At 39.3% G+C, this 18380-nt stretch overlaps 1 protein-coding gene across 2 annotated transcripts in view; it reads left to right on the forward strand.

Annotated features, from left to right (window-relative positions):
• Positions 1 to 13119: 13119 nt before the first annotated feature.
• The window catches only part of ASTN2 (astrotactin 2), a 900155-nt gene continuing 894894 nt past the window's right edge, over positions 13120 to 18380 (forward strand). For both annotated transcript variants that reach the window (XM_036238510.1, XM_036238511.1), the window contains exons 1-3: positions 13120 to 13226; positions 16553 to 16652; positions 18215 to 18339. The gene's annotated coding sequence lies outside the window, so the exon portion shown is untranslated. The remainder of the gene's footprint in view (positions 13227 to 16552; positions 16653 to 18214; positions 18340 to 18380) is intronic.

Here is an 18380-nt window from a genome sequence, read left to right on the forward strand (position 1 = left end):
TCTATAAATATAAATGGGTAAATGAACAAAAAATAGAGACTAGTGCCCCAGGATCAGCCTAAAACTTGATTTCTTGTCTCATTTAGCCTTTTATAAACTGCCAGCCATAACCATCAGATATCCCAAATAGTGCTCCTATCTGTTAGCTTTTCCACTTATTTCTTCTCCCAACAGTATCTTTCCCTCAGGTATTTGCAGAGCTGATATCTTTTTACCATTTATGCTTCAACTCTAATGTCACCTCTTCGAAGATCTCTTCTAATCACTTCACTAAAGTAGCACCACTTGTCATTCTCTATCACATGACTGTGTTACCTTCTTCATAGCTAATCTCAGTAGCTGTAACGATCTTGTTTGTTTAAGTGTTAATTGTCTTACTTCCCTGTGAGAACATAGACTGCTTGAGGACAACAATATTGTCTTATTCATTCCTGCTTTCCCAGCCCTCAGAACAATGCCTAATACATATTCATTGATTCACAAATCAGTGGGGAGTCTCTATGCTCATGATGATCTTTCAAGGTAGACAATGTTGCCCTCATTTTACAGTGGAAGAATCCGAAACACCAAGGACAAAGTCATTTGTCCAAGACACCATGGTTAGGAAAAGAAAGGGGGTAGTAGACTTCCACCTGGTTAGAGTGGTTTCTCTAGAATCCATCTGTTGATTTTATATTAACATGATCATTTTGTTGTTGTTTGGGAGTGTGTGTGGTTGGGTTGTATTGTGAAGGATCTGAGCAGGTATCAAATGCCAATCAATCCATTTAGAACCATTAGACATCACAGGGAAATTCTACCATACAACCACACTGCCCTTTTCTACTGTCTGTGTCCAGACTAGTTTTTGGAGCAGTCCTTACTTACAAGTATAGGGCTGGGATATTCTGGAAGGCCTTAGGCATCACTGCTATTGTAGCTGCCAGCCTCCTAATGCTCATACCTCTTTCTCATCAGCAAGCCTGGATAAGTATTAGTAATAAAGGAGGGGGATTAGAAGCCTCCTTCTGCTTTCTGTTGGACACCAGTGGTCTTATTTTACCAGTGAAACATATTTTTTAAATGTCTAGGAAAGAGAGCCCATAATTGGCAAAGCAAGAGTGACCCTTATACATGCTTCTTCCTATGGCGATTTGGAATAAGATTCTGTTTATTTAATTTTCCACAAGGTCAGATCTCACTGAGATTGGCAGAAGTAATTATTCCCACCTTTATTCTGCTGCCAAGTCAGGAAAGAAGCTGAGTTCTGGCCCATTTTTCATGTTGGATAAACCTCAATTGAGACAGGTAGAATAAATCCAAGGTTACCCAGAGAATCAGATATTATTAATAGTCTGAAATATTTGACTTACTATCCAATACTTTTCATTATTAACTCATTAAATACTTATAGCAATCCACAAAGTAGATGTTGTTACCTAAAATGAAGTTTAAACCAAGAGAGGTTAAATGACTTGTCCAAGATCACACAGGTAGGAAATCATGTAAAATTTGGACCTGTGAACGCCAGACTATTTCTATGCCTCCACCTGGGTCAACCCAAGCAGTCACTGCTTTTGGAGAAGAAGGCTCCCTTGTGATCATCCCAGCTTTCCATATTGTAACAGGAAGATGTTCCCATTTCATACACATTTATGAATGTCACCATCCAGAATCAGGCTGTCCAAAGACTTCTATATTTCCATGGCAACTGCCACTTCCATCCTGGCTCCTTGTTCGCCATTTTATATTGTTCATCTCAAAGCAATTTTGCAGATAGGTGTGATTCCAGGTTACAGTAGGGAAGTGCAGATGGCAAGAAGGAGTCAGCAGCAGATCTCAGGTCCAGAACGCTCAGCTGCCCCTGCAAAGCCCCGACACCACAGATAGTGCCAATTGGCTTAGGGAAAGTGGGTAGTAAACAGGTGTTTCTCCAACAATCTATCCCTCCTAAGTAACGGTAAATGGTTAGTCTCAAAGGCCTGTATGCCTTGTGAACCCAGGTGGCTAGTTTTTTTCAAGCTTCAGTTTCTACTCCATAAAATGGTGATAATTTTTGATTTGGTAATGTCTGATATTTAGTAAATGCTCCACAAATTGTACTGTTTGTTTGTTTGTTTGTTTGTTTGTTTGTTTGTTTTGGAAGTTTTATTATTATTATTATTATTATTATTACTTCTTCTGTGGGCCTGGGACAAGCTAACCTCTACGCATACAGATAAATTGACTTTTTGAGACTTCTTTTTACCCATCAGGTTGATTTTTGTATTCATTTTAATTTTCCTGGCTAAACATTTGGGACCTGTTTGATTGCCTGCATTCCTCAGGAGTTGACTGTGCCTACTTGTTACTCCTCCAGAAATGGCACAGAACAATGTGTCTCACCTTCTTCTGTCACTCTTGAGACAAGCCCTCTCCCAGGCAAAGCTGTTGTGCTTCGGCCAAGTGTGTCATTCCCTGAGACCCAGGCCAGCAGGTCTCCCTGGGCTAATCAATCTTTAGGAAACACTTTATACAAAGATTCTGGAGACTCCTCGTAGGATAGAACCTAAGATACCCATTTCTGTATTATTACATCTGGCTCAAATGTAAGGCAACGAGGGCATTCAGTATGTGTTTGCCAAGAGAATGTCTATGCAAATCCCCGCCTTGCTGTGAGCCACTTAATAACAATGAACAACAACAATCTCAATTTAATGATTACTATGTTTGGGCACTTTATATATACAATCTAAGGTAATTCACTGAACAAACCTGTGAAAATATACTATCATTATCCTCATTTCCCAGATTAGAGAACTAAGCTCAGAGTGGGTAACAGTACCAGAGTAAAGATTGAACCCAGGCTTTCGGGCTCCAGAGACTTATTTCAAGTGATGATCTCTTTCTGTTTTTACCCAATGCCACATCTCCCACTATTATGGCTGCAACAAATGGGAAGCCAGTACTTCCAGTGGTGGGGAGCTCACTGCTTTGCAAGGCAGTGTAGCTTTAGTCTTAGAACATTCCTATTGCCAGACAGTTCTTCTTCATATTGAGTTCAATACTTTCTTGGAGCCCCCTCACTCCTATCAGTTCTGGATCTGCCCTTCAGAGGAACATAGAAGGAAGCTCTCGTGCCTTTCCCATATGTTAGCTCTTATACTATAATTAAATCAGTCTCCTGCTTGCCCCAACTCTGGAAGATGGATCTAAAGCAAGGAGTGTATGTTAAAAAAACTAGTTAGGTTTTTTTTTTTTAAAAAAAAAAAAACAAAAAAAACAACTCTGACAATGAAACTAGCTAATGCTTTATAAAGCACTTAATATTTTCCTAAACAGTTTTCTCTATACCTGGGTGTATGTCTTTAAGGTTCTAAACAAAGACGATTTCCCTATTGCTGTTGAAATAGCCATTATCAGACTTATAAACCACACTATCTACCAAGGTTGGCCGGTGAGTAAATCCTGCATCTGTATTCTATGCAGGTAAACAACAGGCTGGGATGATTTAGTGGATTGTGACTACTTCACTTTGAGTTCTTTTCCACCAAAATTGTATTAAGCCGGAGTGAAAGCTAACTGGAGTCTATGTGTTAAGGGTGGGCTCTGACATACTGGAAAGAGAAAGCTCTTGGGAAAATTTTAAGAATTATTCATTAAATTATTACTTCCTTCCCAGAGATTGGTTTCAGCCTTCCCTTTTAACACTAAAACTGCAAATGTTATTACATGGAGACAAAAGAGGAATAAATAATGAGTGTCAGAAAGGAAAAATAACTTCATACATTCAAGTCTTTGTCCCAGTGTGTGCTTGTGGAGAAACCCAACCTTAGAAGTGTTCTTGCCGATATTAAAATGGTGATAGTAACCTACTTTCTAGGGTTATTGAACGAATTAAATAGTGTTTGCAACATTTTGGCACAGAGCCTGACCTGAGTTCTTGGCAAAAAAACAAGCAAACAAAAAACTGCAGTGTGCCCTCCTCTTTATCTTTGCCACATTTTCATCAGCGTTCTCATTTCTTTTTTCTTCCTCTTGCTATTTCTCCTCCCCCCTAGCTTAGGGTGAATGAGAATTTTTATCCAAGAAGCAAATTGTATTAGAATTCAAACGGAAAGTTTAAAAACAAATACTCAAGACAGATCAAAAGTGGGGGACACAAAAATAAGTTACAATTTGAGAAGAAATTTTCATTAGTTTAATTAAGACAAAGGACTGCTGTACCTGGAGCTCACTTTTAGTAGGTGCTGGTGCTACTGCACATGCACAGATTAAGCAGAGCAGTCTTTGTAAGTGACAACTGAGACATAAAAAACAAACAAACAAACAAAAAAAAACTCTGTAAAATACATTTACTATACAAAGACAGAAATAGACATTTTTGAAGAGTAGCAAACAAACAAACTTGTCATATTATCAGATTTGGGGGCTCGGGAAAGGGTCAACGAATAAGGCTCAATACTGTTTTTGTAAATAAAGCTTATTGGAACACACTAATGCTCATTGGCCTATATATTGTCATCTGTGGCTGCTTTTGCACTACAAGGCAGAGTCGAATAGTTGTATCAGAGACCATAGAGCCCACAAAGCCTAAAATATTTACTATCTGGCCCTTTACAGAAAAAATTTTACTGACTTCTGGTCAAGGACATTGCTTTGATTAAAATAGATGTATATTGTACCAAGGAAGCATAAATAGTAACATTATTTTTATATCTTATTTTATAATCCAACACCATGAATAATATATGCTGTATGATTATTTCCCAGTTGTATTTTTCTTTCTTTTGTTTTTTGGTCCAAAGAACACTTTAGTGCAATAGAGCAGGCATTCCAAAAACAAAAACAACAACAAAAACAGCTTTTCTTTTTTTCTTTAATTATAAAAGAGATAGGAAAATTCAGGCTGGAAATGACAAGATTTGACAAGGCAATATTGTTGACCAATGGGCAGCCACCACATCCCTATCTTCATCCTAATGGGAAAGTATAATCTATTCCAAGAGTTGTCCAGGCCTTCGCAGTTCTATATATAACAAACATGAAACATGATCTTTTTAAAAACAACCCAAATTATACATAATGCATGCTCATATTCTTAAACTGATCTGTTAGATATACTAAAAAAAGATTGCATGTATTTTAATTTTCTCCAACGCCAGCTATTTTTTTCTCCCTTATAGAGCTCTAGAAATTCTGGAGAGCTTCCTCAAAAAAAAAAAAAAAAAAAAAAAAAAAAACAAGTCTGCACATGTTACTCCATTGCCTACAAACCTCCAAAGATTATCTTTTATACAAATTAATTTCAGACTTTGATTCCCCATGTCTACTTAACTTTCCAATCTTGTATCCTGATAACAGCACCCCCACACTGTGCCACTTCGCATAGCCATACTCTTTTACCACCATTCTCTGAACTCTTTTATTTCCATGCTTTGTTCACATTGTTCTCTCTGCCCGGAACAACCTGTATTAATCTTCTTGAATGTCCTCCAGATGTGACCTACTCCTAAAGGCCTTCTTGAGTTCTCTCAGTCATAATTAATCTCTATTTCATTCTTCTGCCTCTCAGTCAATAGACCTTTCTCTCTCTAATTGTGTAAGCCCAAAAATCTGGAATCATTCTTATATCTTCCTCTCCTTCAACCCTCATATCCAGTTCATTTCTCACCTTTGTTCATCCAACTCTCACCATATGTGTTGAACACACCATGCCTACCTGATGCCATTATCATGCCACTGTTCGACAGCTGTCTACCTTTCCTTCTCGTGTTCATTCTTGTTTGCCTCCAACCTATTCTCCACTCTAGCACACTAATCTTTTTTCAAAACACAAATTGGATTATATCAATCCTCTATTTAAACTTTGTGGTGGCATCCCTTTACTTTTTGAGTGAAATTCATATATTTTAACAAGCTCTGCAAAATAATGCATTAGGCAGCCCCTACAATCTCCCCGAGCCATTCTCCAGCTAACTCCGATCCTGTTCTAAATGCCAGCCAACATCAGGGACTTTGTGATTCTTTTCCCTACATCTGGAATACTCGTTTCCTCGTGCTTTACTTGCTTGTCCTAATTATTTATTCATAATGGACAAAAATGCAATTCAATCGAGATGCTTTTCATAACTCCTGAAGCCAAATCAAGGTATCCTCCATTACCTTGCTTCATAGCAGTTGGTTTTCTTTATTTATAGACTTATTGCAACTTGCTTTTATATATTTCCTTATGAGTAATTCTAGAATGTTTGTCTTTGCTACTAGCCATAATCTATAAATTTATAAATCATGTTGTCTTATTCAATACTCTGTACCTACTGTTTCTCAGTGCTTAGTACACAGTAGGCCCTAATTAAATATTTGCTTAAAGGAGAAATGAACAAATAAGTAATTGCATGAATGAATTATATATTGTATTGAACATACATCACATAGTTGAACTCAAATTATTGCACTTATAACAGCTTATCTGATATCAGAATTTTTTAATGAGCCTTCCTGTTTCTTTTTCTGAATTGTAAGGGCTTATAGGCAGGCAACAACAATTTTTCAATATGGTATGTTCCACAGATCTTAGAAGCTGGGCCCTCCATAAACATAAACTAAAAAGACTAAATTGCCTCATTCATTTGACTATAATGTAACCTCCTTTAAGATATAAGCAAAAAATGCACAGCTTTTAATCTTTGATACCTGACACATAGTAGGTATTGAATAAAATAAAATACTTGTCAGTTGTATGGGATATATTTAAATATTCCATTATATAACTTCTCCCCACACCTGTGAGTTAGGGATCAGTATATATTCACAGCTCCAATGCCAGGTCCCTGTTCAGTGCTGGCATTGTGGATTTCCCTCCCCGAGCTTTAAGATCAGGTGTTTATTACTTTTTGTTATATTTTATCTAACATTTTTATATAGAGAGAGTAGTAGGTAAGATGAATATCTTCATTCATTGGATCTGAACTAAGTCTTAAAACACGAGTGGGTTAGTCAGACGAAAAGAGGACGGAAGGGAATGTGGCGTAGAGACAGGAGCGTGAGGAAAGAAGTGGGAAAAGGCCTCGGAAGTTCCTTCTCGGTGACAGCAGTGACAGCGTAGGTGGAGCCGGGGGCTTCAGGCTGCCTCTGTTCAGCCTGCTCCCCAGAGCCAACAATCAGTCAGCGGAAGGAGAGACTACATAAATGGCAGACATGAGTGACAGATGAGACTGGGTCAGAGACGATCACCCTGTGTCTGCCATGAACCCAGGGCTCTGAAGGTGGGAACAGGTCAGCCACTGTGAAAAAAGAAGCCAAGTCAGAAGATGGAGTAAATAAGTGTGTCTTCTGCCGTCAGCTCTCAGAATGTGCTGGGCTTGAGGCAGGCTCAACCGGAAGTTTCTGACCAAAGCAGCACCCCCCCTGAGGAACCCACATACCTTACGTGTGTGTGGAAAGGTCATGTGCACGCGCCTTGTCCTAGAGGGGATTCAAGGCTGGAGAGTCATCTTTCCAAGGAGAATACACTGCTTCTCCGATGTCCTCATGGCCGGCCTTTCGTGGTGGTTGTGGGCGGTATAAAAACTTGGCTCCCGAATGCGTGAGGAACTTGGTGCCAGGGAGGGAGCAGTTTGAATCCGGAGTACCTGGAAGAGCTAGAGAGGGAAAGTTGGGACACGTGTTGGAGCAGCACACCACCCTTGCTATTCAGGGAAACAGCTCCTGGAAGAAGCCGCCTTGGGCCTCGCAATACACCAGGGAGAAGGCCCATGCGTGAGGAAAGTTTCAGACAGTGGGTTTTGAACTGCCTCCTAGGTTTCTGTAAATGGAACTCAGGGGACACTCTTGGAAGCAAGAACAAAGCTGAGCTAAAATATCTTCCCAATCCCATTTCCAACACAGTGGCTTCTATTTCTAGTGGGGAGAAGAAGAGAATTTTTTGTAGATTTTTTTTTTTACCTGTTTTTATTAAACAAAATTTACATAACATCAAATTTACCATTTTAACCATTTTGAAGTGTACAACTCAGTGTCTTTTAGTGTATGTGCAATGTTGTATAACAGTCATTATCTAATTCCAAAACATTTCATCACCACCCCCACCTCCCCAAAACAAACCCTATATTCATTAAAGTCATTTCCTACTCCCTCCTTCCTCCACCCATTGGCAGCCTCTGATCTTTCTATGAATTTTCCTGTTTGGGACATTTTGTATAAATGACCTCATACAATATATGGCTTTTGTGACTGGCTCCTTTCACTTAGCATAATGTTTTCAAGGTTTATCCATATTGTAACATATCTGGGTACTTCATTCCATTCCATGGCAGAATAATCTATGAACAGACCACATTTTGTTTATCCATTCATCGCTTGATGGGCACTTAGGTTGTTTCCACTTTTTGGCTGTTATAAATAACGACATAAACATTCATAAGCAAGTTTTTGTTTGAAAATATGTTTTTAGTTGGGGGGGGGGGTTGGAGGTCTATAAGATTTTAAATAAGAAAGTTTCCACAGTTCCTCCTTTTACCCTTTTCCCCAAAGATGCTTGTCCCATGGACTCCAGGAAATGGTGTAATGACATTTCTTAGATGGGACTATCAATACTTCTGGGTTTTTGTGGCGGTAAGCCAAGGGGACACAAAGCCAAAGGAGAAACATAGTGCATCTTTTGAAGCAAGTTTACTTAAAGATTGGGAGGGGGAGCAGGGAGGAAATTACGTTTCTATATTAAATACAGGCAAATATCCAATATTTCATTGATTCTCAGAATTCATGTTTTAACACCTTTGAAATTAGAATGCATGTTATAGTCGATACTGTCATAGTTTAATTTGCAGCATTTTTTTCCTTCTTTAGTGATAAAACAATATTGTGTCTTACAATCAACCTGTCTTCAATTTTATGGATTTTAATATTATGGGGTAATATTTTAAGGATAAAAATGAGAGACTTTGGAGCTATTTAGAGCTGGCGGCAGTTTCTGCAGGGTTTCCTGGCCAATCCTTGTCCCTGGAATGCAGTGGTACAGGCTGTGGCCAGCACACCAGGGTGCTGACAAGCCCCAGAGAGATGGCTTTCATGGCCCACTCTGTGGTCTTCTCTCTCTCTCTTTCTCTCGTTCTCTCTGACTTTGCTTTGTGTTGCCACCCTCAGCACAGGCTACTAAGAACACAGCCCTTTCTCTAAGAGTCCACTTCAATGTTAGCTAATCCGCTTTCCTATCTCTCCTCGCTATAGCCGAGACGGACTGACATTTTCAAGACTTTTACACAAAAGCCAAGGGGAAAGTAAAAGGAATAAAAAGAAATGAAAACGGTAATAAAATTGTCATATTTTCTATGATTGTGTTTTCGATGTTACACAATAAGAGTAAAAAACGAATCCTCTACGAGTGAAAACTAAATTCGGCAGAAATTATGACTGTTAGGAAGTCTCAGCTCATGTTCAGACTCAGAGTCCAGGATTAGCTGTAGCTGCAAAGCACCTTCTCACCTAAAGTGTGAACCTTGGCTTCGTGATTTCTTGGATGTCTTCATCGCTGACATCCTTCATCTTGGCTCTCTCTAAAGAGTTCTGGCCCAAGCAAAATGCCACATCTTTTGTCCATCCATAGAATAGCTCAGGGGTCACTTGATACCTATGAAATCAAAAATTCTTGCCATAATCATAAAGAGAGAACAAGAAACACAAACTCCCTGATTTAACTCATAAAAATTAGCTCTACCTTTTTGAAGCCCTGTAACCATGAAAGGAGTTAGTTTAGAGGCAAGTCGTGTAAGTTAGCAAAACCATTTAGGTTCATTTTATTTTATTCCAGAACTGTCTCTTAGAAAAAATAAAGTCAAAATTAATGCATATTTTTTTTCAAGCCCAAGAAAAATAACAACAAGAAAAACTTCAAATCTATACTAGAATACTAAATATTCCAGTGACCGGGCGAGCGCTTCTAAAATCAGGCAAGGGGATCCACGATGCTCTCCATTAGATGCTTCCTTATCTTTGTTCTTGAACTTAGGATAAGGGTGGGAGGGCTTCTCTTTGAGAGCTGATAGTTTTTGACACCTCGGTGTTGTCCTTTCTCAATGCGTTCTGCCTTGTGAGAGAAGCACATTTAGCAGGAGGAAGGAAGCACTGCATCCTGCATTTATTCTGGATAGCAAATTAAAAAAAAAAAAAAAGGCTAAAGACAGGTTGAGGCATGTTAGCAAAAAAATCTATCAAAGTTGTGAGTGCAACCAAAACCATGTCTGAGGAGGAAAGTAGAAGGAAATGAGATTATATAACCTAGGGAAGAGAATAATCATGATTTGAGCAGTGTGGGTAGAAAGGAAACTATCTGCAATTACATGAAGATATGTCATATGAAAACAAGATTAGACTTTTTTCTGTACCATCAAGAAGACAGCTACTGGTACAGTACGAAGCAGACTGTACAGCATTTTAATAATTAAACTGCCCCAGGAATTTATGGAGTGCTCCAAGAAAGGAGCTGTTCGGACACAGCCGTCTAACTATTAGTTGTAAGAGCTCCCTAACGGAATTTTACTAGTCAGTTAAGTGATAGAACTTTATTTTTCACATGCCTTTAACCCTCAAGTTGAAAACACTCGCAGTCTGTGATAGGGGAAGGAAGATTCTCAGCCGTCCTACAGGGAAGGAATAATATAGGTTCCGACAGCACTCAGGACCTTTTGATTGGAGGTGAAGTATAGCCCAACACAGCAAGATTTCAAGAACAACAACAAAAAGCTCAGCCTGCCTCATTCTGGCAACGTCTTAGTCATATAAATCAGAGATCATGGGTCATCCCTTCTCGGCAGGTTTACATCTTCCTTTGTGACTCTTAGGCCTCCCTGCAGGTTGCAGTCAGTCCTCAGAAAGCTCTGCACTGTTCCCCACATACCACTTGGGGAGGAAACTGCCTGCCATGGCATCAACAGTGTTTGGAGCAGCTCGGCTCTTCCATGGCATGCGGCAATTTGGGCAAAAACGTCCTTCAAGATGGATGGCCCTCTCGCCAGCAATTGCTTGGATAGAGTGTTCATTCAGCATGCTTGACTTGTTACCAGCTCAGAGCCGGAAAATTGTGCAGGTAATTTCTACTTGCCGTCTCATCTGTCGCTTGCCCACCCTCACGCCAGATCCAATTCAGTCCTTCCCAAGATAGATGTGACAGTATACACGCCACTTTACGATTGCTAACACAGCAGGTGCAGTTAGATACATCCAACACCACGTTAACAAGAGTCCTAATGAAGAACCGAAATAACCTACCTGTCACAGAAGTTATGTCACCCCGTAAGAAAATTAAAGTGGCAAATCATCCCACGTGTGGTGTGGTCTGTTTTTTTCTTTGTCTCTACTTTGTTCCTTCTGCCTGCTCCCAAGCCTCTCTTCCTTATGTGTGGCAGTGATTTCAGAGGAGTTTCAGTCGATTTGTGTTCAGTTGCAAAATCACCTACGCATCTGCTGTGTCCTTTGTGAGATGTACATCGAGCGAGGAAACAAGAACTGGGGAGGAGTTCGGCATCCCCACTACTTCTCTCTCCCGCAGGAACCTCCATTTTAAGAATCTACCCCAGGCCAAGGTTAAATGATGCTGTGGGCACAGATTGCAGACCCAGAAGGACCCTGCTCCTTTACTGCTAGCTACTGCAAATTTGTAAATAAAGAACAAGTTCCCTTCCCTAAAAATCCCCACAGTCTGGCATAGGGACTGGAAATCTTTTACTGAAAAGGGCCAGAGAGTAAATAGCTTAGGCTTTACAGGCCAAACTGTCTCCGATGCAACTGTTAAACAGCTGCTATAATTCAAGATCAACAATAGACAATATGTAAACAAATGACTATAACAGTATTTTAATAAAACTTTATTTATAAAAACAGATGATGAGCCAATTTGGCTCTCAAGATGTGGTTTGCAGGACCCTGACCTAGAAGGAAAGACAGAGAAGTGATCCTTCTGTTGCAGTGTTCAATAGTAAATTGATATGACAAGAAGGAAGCAGCTGAAGGTGGTTAGGGAGGCTTCCTGGAAGAGCTGAGGTTTGAGTCATAAAGGATGAAGAGTGGTTTGGTCACTCATGTGCCTTTTCTTTCTCCTCTACCACCTTCTGCCCCTGTGGACTGCTCATCTGGGAATTTGAAGTTTCTGAGAGCTGTAAGTGCATCTTCTCCATCTGTATATCTCCTGGGTTAAGCTTTATGCCTGTACGTAATCAGGGCTTCATGCATGTTTATTGGATTAAAAGGTACTTAACCTTCACCTGTTTTGACCACGCTCCCGTTTCTTGGAAGGTGGCATTCTGTGCTACAGCCTGGTGGAGACTTTATAACAAGGCAGTCATGTCCTTGTAGCTTGCTGCCTTCTACTTCATTTTCTAGAGCCACACTAACTTTGGTGTCATGCTCTGTCCTTTACCAGGTGTGTGAGATTAGATGTGTCACAACCTTACTGTGCCTCAGTTTCCTCTTCTATTAAAAAAGAATATAGTAGTGTTTACCAGATATGATTGTTGTAAGGATTAAATGAGTTAACATGAATATAATATATAGAAGGGTTCCTGGCACAGAGTAACTATTCATTAAATGCTGGCTATTATTAACATTACAAATCTAGTTTCTTTGTAATAATCTTGTACCTCCACGTGGTTGGAGGAAGAAAGAGGTGCTGCTGATAGCTGCTGACATTCATTTGGAAATTCTAACCAACTTCCTAGCTCCAGCCTTCTTTGTTTGTTGTTTTAATCTCTCTGCCCTCAGCTGCTGCACAAGGAGAGGAGTTGATTGGCAGCTTAACTGTTTAAAATCAATATAAGAAGCACTTGGAGATTAAAGCAATTTAAGCAAGGTACTAGCCGGGGTTGGGAGCTAAAACTGTTCTTGAAGGAAACAAGCAAAGGAGATGAAGAAAGTGGGTCAGAAATGAAACGGCATGAAACTGTGTGAGTGGAGGTGAGATGACAGCAATAGAACAGCACGACTTTTTCATCGGAGAGAGAGATCATTTCTTTTTAGAAAGAAAATAAAATAAAATAGGACCCAAAGCATTTATCTCAAAATCGCCCTTGCCTAGAACTCATTGTTCTGCTGATTTAAACACACTTGTCTCTACCCTCTGCTCTCTGCCACCATGTTCCATACCCTCATTGACTTTGCCCATCTCTAATCTCTGCAGGAACTTCCTTGCCAGGTAGAGATGGAGCGAATGCACATCAGTTTGTTGCTAACACCCGTAAGGCCCAATTGCACTGGAACTGAACTGCAGAGACCAGGTGAGGGGGTACAAGAGTGTCATGGTGGACAACCGCCCCTACAACCATGGCTGCCCCAGTTAGACATTTGATTCAATTAACCCAGGCTAGTCTCACATAGCAGTGGGCTACATTGTGGGGAAGAGAATCTGCATTAAAACTGTAGTAAATTCAAAGTGTTCTAAAGTAAACAGGAGGACCTCAGTGTCTCCCTTTCCTGCCTGTCTCTGACACACATTGGAACCTCCATCTCTTGCTCATTCCCCTTTATTCTCCTTGCCCTGTTCAATCCGCATGCTAGAAGATAAACCTTTTTGGGCTTGGCAATGCTTCATGTATCTCTCCTAGCATAGCTGTTCTAATCTCAGCCCTAATATCCCCCACCCTATTTGTACCACAGACAGGGTCCCTACTAGATTAACCTCATCTCTAAAGAGAAATTACATGTGTATAGTTTACAAGAGTGCTCCAACACTTTTGAATCCTGGGTAGGTTATCTAAATGCCCCATACAATGTGGGAGATTTTTCATGCTCAGAGAGTTAGAAAGAGTTAGAAAGAACCTAGGGCGTTGAAACATCCAAAGATCTTAGAGAGCTTGTGACCCACATCAAAGAAGAACACTCATGAAAGAAAGCATCTAACCACAGGGGAAGCATTTTAAGAAGGATGTGGTCAGTACTATGGGCTTTATTGTTGGGTCTGTCTTTAATACACAATCTGTACTCCCCCCTTGAAAGGGAAAGAGAAATTTGTTTACAGAAGAATATTAACTAATATATGTCATCAGAATAATAGAATAGAAAGTTACAACTGGGTGATCATTGAGGAATAATTGATTAAATGAAGGGTCAACAATAGAAGTTTTAGTAATTGAGTAAAAGGGTCTTGAAAAACAGAGTAGGCATGGGATTTCAAACTATAATCCCACAGCACCCTTCTTAATTAAGGAATTAAGAAATTATAAGGAAGATACCTGGTAGCTACCACCTTAACCAAATGATCAAATTTAGCAGCACCAATATCGTGATAAACTGGAATTATGCACCTTCAGATGTGATTCAAAGTCAATTATACAATGTCTCACCAAAAATGTTTTACTTGAATCTATTCACAAGGAAGCAAAAACCCAAAATTTGGGGAAATTCTATAAGACAGCTATCCTGGACACCCAAAAACTTACCTATGAATTAAAACAAACTAGCAAACATACATAAATATGCATGTATAAAGGAATGGGCTTTTGTACATTGAAGAACAATAAGAAAACATAAAAACCAAATGCAATGAGAGAACTTTCATCAGATCTTGAATTTTTAAAAAGATCTATGAAATATATTTGGGCAGCACATCGGTGAATTTCAATATGGACTATATGTTAGGCAATTATCGCATCAGTATTAAATTTTGTGGGTGTGATAATAATATAGTTCTGTAAGACAAGGTCCTTGTGTTCTATAGATATATTTTAAAGTAGGGTTGAGATGTTATGATGCTTGCAAGTTACTTTCAAAAGATTCAAGAAAAAAAGAGTGTGTGTGTGTGTGTGTGTGTGTGTGTGCAGATAAAGCAAATGTGGCAAAATACTAACAATTATAAATCTAAATGAAGGACATATGTATATATCATAGCATTCTTTCACATTCTCTGAGAGTTGAAATTTTTTTCAAAATAAAACTTGGGAGATAGAAGAACACCTCACCTCTTTTAAAAATGAAAGTATTTCTTACAGTGTGTCCCAAGTGATGGGACAAAGGTGCCCAGAATGTCCCTGTCCTTCCTCTCCTCTTACCATTACAAAGGATTCTGACTTAGTCACTTGATTTTTTTTTACCCCGCCCCATACATGTTTTCTTTCTTACAATGAGAAAGATCGATTCGGCATTGTGATGTTGAACTAGGATAAGAGAGAGGAGAAAGTTATGTAGCTAAAACTGGAGAACAGTTTCCTGAGAGGCCGTGGAAGAGGAAAGTATGGCTTGTGGCAGTGAGGGTGGCAGGAAGGGTGCTGATATAGAAATCATGGGGGAGACTGAATATCTGCCCAGGGGGTAGCCCTTGGCAGGGCCATCACCCCCTTCTGCTTGTTATGGTCACCTTACTCTCTTTCACCACCTTGTAGTGTTCTTATGGCCTACCCCAGGTGCCCTGGCCTAGTAGATCATGCCCACCAATATCGAGGGAACACAAAGATTCATGGGACTGCCTTCTTCACCACTGCCAAGCAGAATGATGCTCCAAAGATCGCTGCTCTCTCACTTGCCTTGTGAAAATCTCCTCTAAATGTTCTGCTGCACGAAACAAGCAACATCTCTTGATTATTCTGCTTCTATTGTTGTTGCTATTATCTTGACTTTAATTAAATCTGACAGTGAGACAGGCATGTTTGAGCTAGAGGTAAACCAAGGCCAAGTCAAATCGGGGTAGAGTGTTCTTCCTCTTGAGAGCTAGAGTATCAGCACAAAGCCCAAAGCAGAGGAAAGGGAAAATCAAGTCTTTATGTAAACACCTTTTCAAATGTGAATGGTGCTTGCAATTAGTGAGGGAGGTGTGTGGCGAAAAGTTTTCTCTTGAGTTGCTTCTGTCACTGTGTTCAAGGTTATGGTCTTATGGTCTTTGCCCACCAATCCAACTCACTGTTTAAATATCAGCTTTAAATTTAGATAATGATTCAATTGGAATATTGACAGTGAACTACATTTGGGGCATCTCCTATCAGCTTATTCACTGGGTATTTTTTAAGACCTTACTAAGTACATAGCAGTGTGGTAGTCTTATACTAGTTGGGAGAAAGGAGTATTTTTCAAATCCTGTCACAAATATATAGTTACCCACACTGATAGGTGTAGAGTGGTAAGAATAATCCAACTGGAGGCCTGACCTACTAAAGATAGGGAGAGAGTAGGTATTAGTGAGGAAGTGATACTGAGCTGAGATATTTAAAATGAAGAGTTAGCTAGACAAAGTGCGTGCACATATCTGTGTAGTATCTTTGCTCATTCGTTTGCAGGGTGAAGCTGTGGGAAGTGAAAATAGTATTCTAGGCCAAGGGAAGAGTGCAGGCATAGATACCGAGGAGGGGGTCTAGAGGGTTGCTGCCTCACAGATTCACTCTGGTAAAGGAGAAACCATGGAAACCAGCCAGTTGCAGAGATGTGTGCTAACTGATGGTAGCCCTCTAGTGCCTTCGAGGTCTAGGAAGGTCTGGTTTCCCCAGAAATATCTCCATTACTCCATGTCAGCAGAACCTTAAACTCCATCACTAGCCAACACAATCTTTACTTTCTTCCATCCTTTATTTTAGAGTTCAAAGGGTTAAGTCATTTATTCAACAATTTTTTTTTCCAGAAAGTATTTATCGAGAGCCTACAATGTGTCAAGCATGATTCTGGGAGCTGAGATTACGAAGGTGAACTCAGAGACCGTTCCTCCCCTCATGGAACTTACAGTAGGTCATTTCTACTCCATGATATCATGACTTCTCAGAATTGCTTTCAGGATAACATGGTCTTGTCTATCTAAAATCAATGGCTTTACTTGCTACTTCTATTGATTACTTTGAACATAAACTGGATGGGCTGGGGACAGTATTTTCAATAAGTGGTGCAAGGAAAACTGGTTATCCACCTGCAAAATTATGAAGTTGGACTCATATCCTCTACGAAAGTTAGCTCAAAATCGATCGAAGATCTAACCTTAAGAGTGAAAACTATAAAAGTCTTTATGATGTTGAATTTGGCAACAATTCCATACATAACATCAAAACACAGGGAAAAAATAGTTAAAATTAATCACAAAAAGATATTCAACATCATTAATCATTAAGGAAATGCAAGTAAAAAAAAACCAATAAGATACCACTTAGCACCTTTAAGGATGGTTATAATCATAAAAATGGAAAATAATAAGTGTTAACAATGTTGTGGAGAAATTCAACCCTCAACCCTCAAGTGTTGCTGGTTGAAATGTAAAATGTTGCAAGCACTATAGGAAGCAAGTTGGCAATTTCTCAAAAAGTTAAACATAGAACTATCATGTGATCCAGCAATTCCACTCCTGGGTATAAATTCTAAAGAAAACAAGCAGAGACTCAAACAGATATATCTACGTCAATGTGCATTGCAGCATTATTCACAATAACCAAAAGAAATAAAGAGCTTTAGTGCCCATCAAGAGCTTAATGGATAAACAAAACATGGTATATGAATACAATAAAATATTATTTGATATAAAAAAAGAATGACATTTTCATGTATACTAAAGCATGGGTGAACCTTCAAAACAGTATTCATAGTGAAATAAACCAGATACAGATGGACAAACATTGCATGATTTCACTTACATGAGAGACCTAAAATAGGCAAATTCACAGAGCCTAAAAGTAGAATAGAGGTCACCAGGGTCTAGGGGGCGATAGGAAGGAGGAGATATTGTTTAATGGGTACAGAGCATTTGTTGGGGGTGATGAAAAAATTGGGGACTTAAAAAAATGGTGATTGTTAGGCAACAATATGGATGTCTTAAATGTCACTCAGTTATATACTCGAATGGTTAAAATAATAAACATTTTATATATATTTTACTGCAATAAAAAATTATAAAAAAAAAACAGAAGGGTTTTTTGAGTGTCCTAGGTAAACCAAGAAAAGAGATAAAGAGGATTAGGTATCAGATGAGGAAAGAACAGATTGAGCGTATATGTACATGGGTGTGCACAGGCATGCATTGTTGGAGGTGTGGCAGATCTCGAGAGAGAGGGGAGACTAGAGGGGCTTGAGTCTGAGGAAGAGATGATGAGAAAATCCAGGTGGAATAATTGCCAAATGACTGGTGACCTGGAATGTTTAAATTTACTTAGAATTTATATTTTGGTGTGAAGGGGATAAATAAACCATACCTCTCTCTTCCATATTGGAGAGAAAACGCTAGACAAAGAGCAATAAAAGTGAAGAAGGTGGCTACAAAGCACCCCCAAAATTAAACATCGTATGCTGTCACTTTTAATTTTAGGTTTCCAATGATGTGATTTAAGTTCCATTAGGACCTCTAATCTCTTTGCAAGTGGTATATTGCATACTTCAAGGAAAAGAATCTGAACTCCATGATTTATTGACAGAACCGAAACTCTTCAAGAGGTAAGATGTGAATAAGATCATTTAAATACACAAAACAAGGG

The sequence above is a fragment of the Rousettus aegyptiacus genome, unplaced genomic scaffold (assembly GCF_014176215.1).
Source record: "Rousettus aegyptiacus isolate mRouAeg1 unplaced genomic scaffold, mRouAeg1.p scaffold_m13_p_3, whole genome shotgun sequence".
In the NCBI taxonomy this organism is placed as follows: domain Eukaryota; kingdom Metazoa; phylum Chordata; class Mammalia; order Chiroptera; family Pteropodidae; genus Rousettus; species Rousettus aegyptiacus.